The sequence below is a fragment of the Pseudophryne corroboree genome, chromosome 4, assembly GCF_028390025.1.
Source record: "Pseudophryne corroboree isolate aPseCor3 chromosome 4, aPseCor3.hap2, whole genome shotgun sequence".
Taxonomy (NCBI): domain Eukaryota; kingdom Metazoa; phylum Chordata; class Amphibia; order Anura; family Myobatrachidae; genus Pseudophryne; species Pseudophryne corroboree.
The window spans coordinates 1293271-1305670 of record NC_086447.1 but is presented as its reverse complement, the minus strand read 5'-3'; the positions used below and the strand labels follow the sequence as shown (position 1 = coordinate 1305670).

At 41.7% G+C, this 12400-nt stretch overlaps 1 pseudogene; it reads right to left on the bottom strand.

The window, feature by feature from the left end:
• Positions 1-821: 821 nt before the first annotated feature.
• LOC134913749 (5S ribosomal RNA) lies at positions 822-941 on the bottom strand (annotated as a pseudogene).
• Positions 942-12400: the final 11459 nt, after the last annotated feature.

Sequence of the window (12400 nt, the reverse complement as noted above, 5' to 3'; positions counted from 1 at the left end):
AGGGGGTCATGTCCTCCCTGAGCCCTTTCTGTCCAATCAGGATATCTTACAAAATACCAATAAATAAATTACATATCAAAAGGAGATAAGTGCAATAAAACAATATCCTCCTTCCTGTGACACAGACAACGTTTGGTATCAGATTAACATTCACTATTGATAAATTTATCACATAGCTTCAAAATACAAATGTTTCTGGTCATTCACATCTCCAGGCAAACCCAGTGTTTGAGATTACAACAGGAAAGGCTACAATACAAACAAACAGTCTTCCTTCCTGCATCTGCCATTCAGGGTTCGTATATCAAATTAAATCATTACATGAAACAGGTTCCAAGCCCAGAACTACTTTACATATGGGATAAGGAGATCCCCCGTGATTAGCTTCTTTCTGAAAAAGAATACCAAATAAAGAGAAATGGAAAAGAAGTAGACTCTTGTTTGGGAGCACTCAACCTCAGAAGGACTAAAGTGTATTAATGTCTTATACTGATAAAATCATAATTTTAATAATTTCTTAGTAAAATATGTAGAATTATCGGAGTTCAATAAATATGTGATTCAAGACTATTAAGCAAAAATATTTATATAGATTAGAATAGATAATTAGCAAAAATTGCTATAATATAATATAAGCCAGAAAATCTTTTATATAGTCAAAAGGATGTCACCTTCTAGTCTCAGTAGTGTCCGTCATAGAGAGTATTTGACCATCATTCATACTGCAAGAATCCCAAGTGGAAAAATAGTTGCAGAAAATTAAATCATAGGTCATATGGATTCGAGTACCTATCTGTGACATATATTTAGGCAGCAAAATTTATTTGCAGTACCAGGATGTTCCAAGGTGGTCTCCCATCCAAGTACTAGTCCGGCCCTCCACTGCTTGGCTTCCAAGATCGGAAGAGATTGGGCATCTCCAGTGGGGTATGTCCACAATTTTTTTAGGCTAGCCCTTTTGTTTGTCACCTTGAATAGGAAATGGAATTGGTCGTATTTTCCACAAGAAAAGGGGACGGACACACGTGACAATTAGGCTCAAATATACAAATTGGATATAACAATTATATGGCAAAACAATGTGAAGGCCACAGATATCCAAACCAGGTAAATCCTTCCTTATTTATGCAGTACTGTACACCAGTCAGTTATGAGTGAATGATAAACTCACTCACAGTAGTGCTGTTTAAATATGTAAAACTAGGCATGCATTTATCACCAGGAATAATCCCAATATTTACTACAAAGAATCCTTTATAGTTGATGGGTTTGCATCTATATTTTTCTGACAACCAATAATCCACCATTGGTATATACGTCTGAGGTATACAGATGAAAGCAAGTGTTGCAGTAACAGGGTGTTCCAAAGTGGTCTCCCATCTAAGTACCAACCCTGCCCACCACTATGTAGCAATCATGCTTGGATGCAATTAAGCACCTTTAGTGGGGTATATCCGCAATTGTATGCTTTTCACTGATTAGTATAATCACTTTCAATCGGTGAGTTTCTAGACCAGGTGGCCCTTTAATGGTATGAACAGAGAGCTTAGATGCATTTATTGCCTTATATACAGATTTAAACAGGGAATTTCTCAATACAATTCATAATTTCTAAAAATGTACTCCACCACCTTCCGGAGTACCCAGGCACATATGTTGGTTCAGCAAAAGCAAATGGGAATTTATATTCATGAAAATTTCATGAAATATAATACAAAATAAACCATCTGTATGTACCTATACAAGATATGCAGCTGGTTTCTTACCGCAGCATATGGTATATTATTCTTGCAGAAGAGTGTAATTGTATATTAGGTCAAACATAACAGGTGTCAGCTTTAATAGCAGAAAAATCATCAACCATTCTGTGGTGATCAGGAAACAGGTCTTTGATCAGTATGAATGATGGTCATATACTCTCTATGACGGACACTACTGAGACTAGAAGGTGACATCCTTTTGACTATATAAAAGATTTTCCGGCTTATATTATATTATAGCAATTTTTGCTAATTATCTATTCTAATCTATATAAATATTTTTGCTTAATAGTCTTGAATCACATATTTATTGAACTCCGATAATTCTACATATTTTATCAGTATAAGACATTAATACACTGTCAAAGTCAGAAAAATATCCCCATGCACGTTGCCATATTTGCACCGCACACTGGTCCGTGCTGCGCATGCGTACGCTCTCCCGTGAAGGCGCATACCCGCAATAGCGTGCACTCGCAGGCGCGGTATGCGTATTTACGGTAGAGTTTATGTAGTCGTAGCGTGCGACTCATTCGTTACATATTTTCACAATTAATGTAAATTATAGATCATGATCCCTTTGATAGTTTCTGAAAGTTTGGTTAATATAGAAGGTCCCTGTTTAAAGTAATCCCTCTTTGTATTGTACGAAGGGTCTAACAGGAATCATACAGCAGTGTTTGGTACCCATCGGAAGAGTATTTAAATAGCAATATTCCGGTGTTGGTTTGGAGCGTATTAATCGCTCGTGCGAATAGTTATGGACATAAGAAGTTTATGTCCATTTCTATTATTTACTCGTACTCAGGTATGCGGCGGGAAACCTAGTTCCCCACCCACCTGAGCTGTTTGAAATCGTCACAGCCCACCTGTATGAATCAACCTATGACCTTTTGTTATGATGCAGGGCCGAATTCCGACGTCCAATGGACAATGGGATTGTAGGGACTGTAGGATTGCATTGTGTGTGGGGCATAAATAGGCAGGCCGACCACATCCAGCTCTCACTCTTCAACGGTTCTCATTGCTGAAAATCGGGTGCTGGATGTCCAGGCGCATGCGATCGTTTACCCTGTGCGTAAGTTTCTCTCCGTAATCATTGTCTTTCTGTGAGCCAATTTCTCTCATCTCTCTCCGTCTCTCTTTCTCTTTCCCTTCTCTTTCTCTCGTATCTCCCCTAGACTAGTATTGTATTGTATTAGATAGTATTGTATTTTGGTTAGGAAGTCTCTGTTATATTGTAGTGTATCATTTGTACTGTTATCCCCTTTTACAAGTATATTAGATATAATACAGTTAATAGGCTTTGGACCCTAAACCAGTATCTGTGTATTTTTCTATAGTGTTAAGTGTTCACTTGAGCGTCGGTGACGCTCAAGCAGCTTTGTAGTTAGTCAGGTTACACAAGGTTGCACTTACACCCTGTATTCACATTAAGGTATTCTGTGTATTTCATTGGTATAAGGTTTAGACATAAAGGTATAGCGTTGTGAGCGTCTGCGCCGCTGGTGATCTCCTCGTGGTCTCGAGCGTCCGCTACGCCATAGCGAATCATTACTCTAGTCATAGCCAATAACGTGTCCTGTGATCACTGGGCCGTGAGCGAACGTGACGCTCGAGCGTCTCGCCTACGGCTGAGCGATCGTTACGCAACTAGCGTACCATTACGGTACTTCTTAAGTAAACAGCGTACAGTGTTCTTAGACTTCATAAAGGGTTGTTTATACGACAAGGGAATTTAGCATTGTCAATTGGGGGACTCGTCCTGTCCTTCTCATATCTGCACTAGGTAGATCAGCAGACATTATCCCCCCAGCAAAGGGTGGGAGGTTGTCTCGCAGTGCTGACGGGATAAGCGTCTGCTTCGCTTAGATAAAGAGTGCTGAAGGAATCCGGGAACCGGAAGTAAGAACAAAACGCTTGTGTCTTTTAAAACTGTTTTATTTCTCTTCTGTCTTGCGTATACACGCACGCATACATTTATCTGCATTTCTTTTTCAAATTTCGTATATCACTATTCCTGTTTGCCAAGTTTTATAGTTGATAGAAAGTGCTAAAAGAGATTTGCTGTTATTTCATATTAGAGGTAATAGTTAAAGTATAGACCAACACACGGCTTGTCTGGGAGATAAGGCAGTCAGTGTGGGGTGTGGTAGATGATCAGGGATCATCTACATTGATAAAGGTAGAAATTGTGTTACGGTGGATCTTTGTTTTGCGTACACGTGTCCCTAACAAAAGACTTGCGTACGCAATCCAAACGGCAGACGCACGCAGCGTACATTACGCAACGTAGCATCTGGTTACGCCCACGTAGCTCAAGTCACGAAAAGTTGAATTAGCGCAAAGGCGATAAGTAACGCACAGCGGTAAATAACGCGACGCGGTAAATAACGCAAATCTATTTTTGGAAAAATCTGAAATTTAGTTTAACAGATCCTGCTCCTAATTGGTAACACAGTTGGACTGAAGACAATTTCTGCGCAGAAATAGATATAGAAACAAAGTGTACATGTGTTGAGTGAGTGTGTTTTTATCACATAAGTTTATATAACTTAGAGGTTGAACCAAAAGGAAAGTCGGGTACTCGTCAAGGGACACACGTGTAAGTGACATATACGGTGGCTGGGGAGGCATCCCTGGTTAAATAATATTTGAGCATTAGAGTATAGCGGACCATAAGGTAACAGACCAGGAGGTCATAAGGTAACAGACCAGGAGGTCATAAGGTAACAGACCAGGAGGTCATTTAAAATAGACAAAGAGGTCCGCTATAAAGGTACAAGAGGCACAACGCCTGGGGTGTTGGTGCAGAACCCATATAGGCCATAAGCTCTTGCTGAAGGAATCGCGGCCGGAAACATCGATTCCATTGATCTTTCAGTACATGACAAGTAGTGCTTATGTACTGAACGATTGGACCGCACGTAATTGTGTGCAGTAGTTAGTAATCTGACCTAATACCATTAGAGTAAAGTGGTCACAAACGCTATCTGTACATTCTGACGTGATTTGTGTAATTTTTTATTTTTAAAGGGAAGTTCGCTGGTCACTCAGGAACTATCTAACAACCCCAACTTTACTGGAAAGAGTAAGTGTCCTTCGGGTAACCCTCATATGTTCCAGTAAACAGAAGGTTCACAGGGGCCCTGGGTTGGGTACAGCAGCTCTGGTTACAGTTATTGCAGTACTGGCCAACGTGGGCGAGAAGTAAGTGGGGTACTTGGTAAACCGCCACCGCCGGCCTGCCCAGGACATCTTGGTTTGTTTGTAAGGGTTCGCTGAAAACCTTGATATAAAGATCAAAGGAGGAATAAGCAACACCTGCAGAATTATGGGGGCCAGTTGTTCAGGTAGGGGGCGATCAACCTCGGTTCGGGTTGATTCAGAGAACCGACCCGTTGGGTCGGCAAGGTACATCATGTGTGAAAAATACGGAAGTCACACAGAATCTTTATGTGATGAATGGGAGAGAATGACTGTACAAGACAGGGACAAAGTCCCAAGAATAGGTAGCTTCAGTCCAGAAGTGTTACAAAATTTAAGGAGGAGGATATGTCTCATTGAACCAACAAAGAGACGAAGTAAACATTATGATTATGTGCAGTTAGGCCAACAGGAAGGTGAATTACAAAGAGATTCAATTGACTTTTCTGAATCTTATCTTGAGAGGAGAGACATGGCATCGGGGAGGATTATGGTTGCGGAGAAAAGCACAAGGTTGAACAATAAAAACGCTCTTAGCAACTGTAGTATAGATTATAAGAATAAGTGTAATAACTGTAACAATGATTATTGTAATACTGTTGAATGTACAACTATTAACCTATGCAAGTTGCACCCCATGTCAAACTTCCCTCAGGAATACAAACAAGAAAGTGAGCCCAGAATGATGTCAGCACCTCTTCCAGCAACCATCACAAAAGCCATCCAGGTGGACGCGACCAAATTGGTAAAGGCAATAATCGAACCCCCTAACGGAGGGTCAGGTGAGGTCGTGTCCACAGGTACGTACAATGTTTCATATCACGCACAAACAGATATACCCCAAAATATAAGACCAACACAAGATGATGTAACTGAGCTCGATCTGGCCAGGGTGATCTCAGTCCCCAATGGGAAGACTGACGATCAGGGAATCATTCCCGTCAAGGACAGTGCAATGCGCTGTCTCTGGTCCCGGACCGAATTGAGATCAATTGTGTCTGAATTTCCTGATCCTAGGAAAAATCTAGTCAAATGTCAAAAGTTTATTAAAGAACTAGGAAACGCCACAGAACCCACCAACAAAGAATGGCGGACAGTGCTGAGGGCATGTTTGCCCTCCAGTGTTGACCCTGCAAAATTCATTGCTGATTGTAAATTAGACACGGAGGTACCTTGTATGGAAGAACACAATCAGGAATGTATTAGGCAGATTAACCGACAGTTAGGAATATATTTCCCAGCTGCTGTCAAGTGGAACGACATTCTCTCCGTAAGGCAAAACGAAAGGGAAAATGTTTCTAATTATTTCAATCGAGCACTGCAAATAATGGCTAGAAACACTGGGATCGCAGACATCAAGACAAATGCACAACATAAAGGAATAGCGGTTAAGGTATTAATGAATGGTTTAAAAGATGAATTAAAAACAAGGGTACAGACCACCAACCCAAACTGGAGAGATATCTCGGTGACCGCACTAAGAGAGGCCGTCATCAATCATGATCAGAATATCACCAGATACAGAGAGTCACAAAGAGATGAGTTAATGGCAGCAAATATACAGGCCCAAAACACAAGACCACCCCAACAAACGCCCCACACCCCTGTGAGAAATCCAGATATGGAAGTCTGTTACAATTGTCATAAAAAGGGACACTTTGCAAGAGATTGTAGATCAAGAGAAAGACAACACCATAATCATAAAATCCAAGGAATCAGGGAAGTACAGGGGAAACGATTGATGATGATGAGCATCCGAGCGTTTGAGGAGGCATCAAATCAACCAAAACCTCAGGTCATTGACACGTGGAGGAAGCCCAGGATTTGTTATCATTGTAGGAGAGAAGGGCATTATGCTAGCAACTGTAATAACCCACATAAAGTTAGACCCCCTAGACCAAGAAATGAGCAAAATTACAATACACACCATTATAATCAGGGATCACATAGGCAGGAAAGGTGATTATTAGGAATGGAGGCAAGCCTGAGGTAACGGTTAATGAAGTGGGAGGTCATTCACTGAAGACACAGGAATGACCAGGTGAAAAGTTGTAAATGTATTTGTGAAAAATGTTTTTTTTTTCTTTTCTTTTCTCTCTCTCTCTATCCCCATCTCTGACTAGTATTGGTAAGAATTCACACATTGCATATCCATTTGGTCCTTGCAGAAGTCTACCAAACCCCAGCATGACCTCCGCCACAATGTATTTCTGGCCAGATACAGACAGTGGAGTAATGCAGGTGCTGGTGGGGAGGGACTGCTCAAGGAGACCAGTAGACACATAGATATGACAGCCTAATAAGTCTGACAATGTTTTTCTAATGCTAACAATGTTTTCTTAATGTTGACAATGTTTAAAAATGTTTTGTTTCTCTTTTCTCATTGGTGGTTATTGTCGAGTTATGTAATGTATATATGCACATGAATTGTTCTCTATCTCTTTTGTTTTTTTTTATTTTCTCTCTCTTCTCACTCATGTTTCCATGGTTTAAAGATGGTATGTCACCCCTCAGTTGGACCAATGGTAATGCCAGATTTTTGCTCCTTACAGAAAGATCGTCGGTTGGGAAGGAATATTGCATCACCAGAATGTTCGTTTGGAAGACTGAGAGACAGCACCTTTGAGAGGACAGCAGAACTAGAAGAACAACAAGACGAGAGAACTTATTATCGTAACAAGTTCTCTCCCCCCCCCCCCTCAAACTGTTTTCTTATACCCCCTTTACAAATTTCTTCTTTTCTCATCCTGTAAGATGGACTTGCCCCAAGAGACTGTGATATGGATTTTCCTGTTGACCATGATGTTGACCAGAGCAGTCTGTTTCGGTGAGAGTACCAGTGAGGTCGAGAAAGGATCCAGAAAGGTTCTAATGACTGAGACGGAGGTGTAAATTTCCAATAGCAACCCAATCACCAAGCAAAGGCGAGTACCGGGCACGATCTAACAACCATGTTATCTGTAAACATTTTCTTTGAAGGATTGTTAGCTCAAAAAGAAAAATTGTATCTGTAGGCTCTGTGATAATCTGGTTGAAGATGGATGCATAAAGAAATGCCAATCCAGTTTTAATATCCATATAGACCGGCATCCATTGAGTGACTATCACTCTTTAGTGGGTAACGTGTTAAACCAAACAGATTGTTGGGTATGCTCTCAGGTACCTCAGGGTCATAGCAAATCAGGGCTAGTACCATTTCCTTTAACGTTAGGGGAGGTACTTGAGCTAAGTGGTGGGAGACCGGTGGACCGGAGATTTAACATCTCCAGCCCTCCTAGTTTGAAGCTCCACCAATACCATGTGGATAGGTCCCTCTTATGTTTTAATATCTCCAACCCCCGTAAGCCGGGAAATTGGGAAGTGTCATGGAGCAACCTTACCATGACCTTTTCACACAGAGCAGATAGAATGCCTACAGATACAGAGCTCGTACGCCACATAGCCAGTAGAGGAAAATCTTTCCGGTATCGATATACCTTAGGAAATAGGATTACTAGAGTTGGAGAGGTATCACCAGGATACTGTGCACATATCGTACAAACTGATACGTGCATTAAGCAGATGGAAGAATTAGGGTCAGGAGATTTCACCTGGAAGGTTTGTAACATGGTAATGTCCTTCTCTGTCCCATATGTTCTCCCCGATGATGCATATTTCATATGCGGGAGAAAGGCGTACAAGTGGCTTGCCCCAAACTCTGAAGGATTGTGTTATATTGGAAAAGTATTGCCTGAAGTGATGACTGTTACACATGACAAAATGAAGGACATACACCGTGGTGCCCAAGCTCCTTATACTCACACTCATTACGAGCACCGAGTTAAAAGACAACTGTCAGAAAGGTTAGAGCATCCGGCCTCTGATCTTATCCATGAATCCACCGGGATTCAGGTTCTGGTAGCGTTAGATTTCACTCGCACCGCTCGAGGAGTGATGAATTATAGATACATTTCCGCACTCGCCAATTTGTTAGATAATATCACTGAAATGTATGATGACACGTTTAGATACACTGGAAGAGAACTTCAAGCTTACAAAATGGAACTAGTTCAGCATAGGATGGTTCTTAATTATCTTACAGCAGTAACAGGCGGATATTGTGTTACATTGGCAACACAGTACGGCATAAAGTGTTGCACTTATATCACGAATAGCACCGAGGATCCGGTAGAGGTCATAGACCAAAAGATGGATGATATTCTCCAATTGAAGTGGGAATTTCGTCGAAAACACAATCTCACCCTTGCTGCTGTAGGTAATGAGCTGACTGGTTGGGTGTCATGGTTGAACCCGCGAAATTGGTTCTCCGGTTTAGGAGACTGGGCTCAAGGAGTCATAATGGATGTTGGAAAGTTTCTACTATGTATCTTAGGTGTTGTTATATTTATTGGATTGATATTTAGATGCGGGCAGGCTTTAATGAGGTGCAAACAAAGTACAAAAGTGATGAGTTTGAGGAGTGAGGAAACTGTAATTAACCTGGATTTGATCTATGACCCAACGATAGAAACAGTGATGTAATGAAAATGCGATTTCTACGGTCCGTTTCTTTCACCTGTTTTTCTGGTTTTTCTCCAAGATACAAAGACCCCCTTGGACGAGGAAGTTGACGAGACGCTATACAGACAACAGACAAGCACCAAAGATGAAGTTTTGACCACTTGAGAAATGGACATTTGATGAACTTTGCCATGGATCCCCAGTTTCCCTAGTACATTTAAACTCACGCTAGCCCAACATTTTTTTTGTAAATCCGATGGCTCTGACAAAGCTATTTGCTCATGCCCAAGGAGCAATACAGCGCAAAGAAGACGACTCTCAACAGATACCGAACACAACTTCGACGACAGATGTACATTTCCCTGACATAGAATATCATTGCATTTTCCATAAGTGTTCTTTATCTTCATCTCTACAACCCTCAGGTAATGACACACATAGACGATAGGGAATACAGGCACAGATATCAGCAACCACATACCTCCCCCATTCATGTATCATCAACTAAAATGTGCTCCCCATTTTGTTCAAAATCCGAAAAGAGCTCGGTAAAGTTTGACAGCCCATCCACAGACCTGTACCACAGGATAAGAAGGAATTCAAATGTATACTTCGCAATACCTCGAAGCTTGATTTACAACACGTACGGCACGATGATACATGACCCTCCAAACATGGACTCATACACACATGCTTCTGCTATCACACTAGGTCACACCCTCTTCACACCTACTCCTCTCTCCTCCCTCACCCAACCATGGAAATGAATTAACCCCTGACATATATTTTTCTCCTTTTGAAATGTTTTAGAAGGTGGCAGTTATTATTGACTGCCAAAGGGTGGACTGTCAAAGTCAGAAAAATATCCCCATGCACGTTGCCATATTTGCACCGCACACTGGTCCGTGCTGCGCATGCGTACGCTCTCCCGTGAAGGCGCATACCCGCAATAGCGTGCACTCGCAGGCGCGGTATGCGTATTTACGGTAGAGTTTATGTAGTCGTAGCGTGCGACTCATTCGTTACATATTTTCACAATTAATGTAAATTATAGATCATGATCCCTTTGATAGTTTCTGAAAGTTTGGTTAATATAGAAGGTCCCTGTTTAAAGTAATCCCTCTTTGTATTGTACGAAGGGTCTAACAGGAATCATACAGCAGTGTTTGGTACCCATCGGAAGAGTATTTAAATAGCAATATTCCGGTGTTGGTTTGGAGCGTATTAATCGCTCGTGCGAATAGTTATGGACATAAGAAGTTTATGTCCATTTCTATTATTTACTCGTACTCAGGTATGCGGCGGGAAACCTAGTTCCCCACCCACCTGAGCTGTTTGAAATCGTCACAGCCCACCTGTATGAATCAACCTATGACCTTTTGTTATGATGCAGGGCCGAATTCCGACGTCCAATGGACAATGGGATTGTAGGGACTGTAGGATTGCATTGTGTGTGGGGCATAAATAGGCAGGCCGACCACATCCAGCTCTCACTCTTCAACGGTTCTCATTGCTGAAAATCGGGTGCTGGATGTCCAGGCGCATGCGATCGTTTACCCTGTGCGTAAGTTTCTCTCCGTAATCATTGTCTTTCTGTGAGCCAATTTCTCTCATCTCTCTCCGTCTCTCTTTCTCTTTCCCTTCTCTTTCTCTCGTATCTCCCCTAGACTAGTATTGTATTGTATTAGATAGTATTGTATTTTGGTTAGGAAGTCTCTGTTATATTGTAGTGTATCATTTGTACTGTTATCCCCTTTTACAAGTATATTAGATATAATACAGTTAATAGGCTTTGGACCCTAAACCAGTATCTGTGTATTTTTCTATAGTGTTAAGTGTTCACTTGAGCGTCGGTGACGCTCAAGCAGCTTTGTAGTTAGTCAGGTTACACAAGGTTGCACTTACACCCTGTATTCACATTAAGGTATTCTGTGTATTTCATTGGTATAAGGTTTAGACATAAAGGTATAGCGTTGTGAGCGTCTGCGCCGCTGGTGATCTCCTCGTGGTCTCGAGCGTCCGCTACGCCATAGCGAATCATTACTCTAGTCATAGCCAATAACGTGTCCTGTGATCACTGGGCCGTGAGCGAACGTGACGCTCGAGCGTCTCGCCTACGGCTGAGCGATCGTTACGCAACTAGCGTACCATTACGGTACTTCTTAAGTAAACAGCGTACAGTGTTCTTAGACTTCATAAAGGGTTGTTTATACGACAAGGGAATTTAGCATTGTCAACACTTTAGTCCTTCTGAGGTTGAGTGCTCCCAAACAAGAGTCTACTTCTTTTCCATTTCTCTTTATTTGGTATTCTTTTTCAGAAAGAAGCTAATCACGGGGGATCTCCTTATCCCATATGTAAAGTAGTTCTGGGCTTGGAACCTGTTTCATGTAATTATTTAATTTGATATACGAACCCTGAATGGCAGATGCAGGAAAGAAGACTGTTTGTTTGTGTTGCAGCCTTTCCTGTTGTAATCCCAAACACTGGGTTTGCCTGGAGATGTGAATGACCAGAAACATTTGTATTTTGAAGCTATGTGATAAATTTATCAATAGTGAATGTTAATCTGATACCAAACGTTGTCTGGGTGACAGGAAGGAGGATATTGTTTTTTCTCTGACGTCCTAGTGGATGCTGGGACTCCGTCAGGACCATGGGGATTAGCGGCTCCGCAGGAGACAGGGCACAAAAATAAAAGCTTTAGGACTAGGTGGTGTGCACTGGCTCCTTCCCCTATGACCCTCCTCCAAGCCTCAGTTAGGTTTTTGTGCCCGTCCGAGCAGGGTGCAATCTAGGTGGCTCTCCTAAAGAGCTGCTTAGAAAAAGTTATTAGGTTTTTTATTTTCAGTGAGTCCTGCTGGCAACAGGCTCACTGCAACGAGGGACTTAGGGGAGAAGAAGTGAACTCACCTGCGTGCAGGATGGATTGG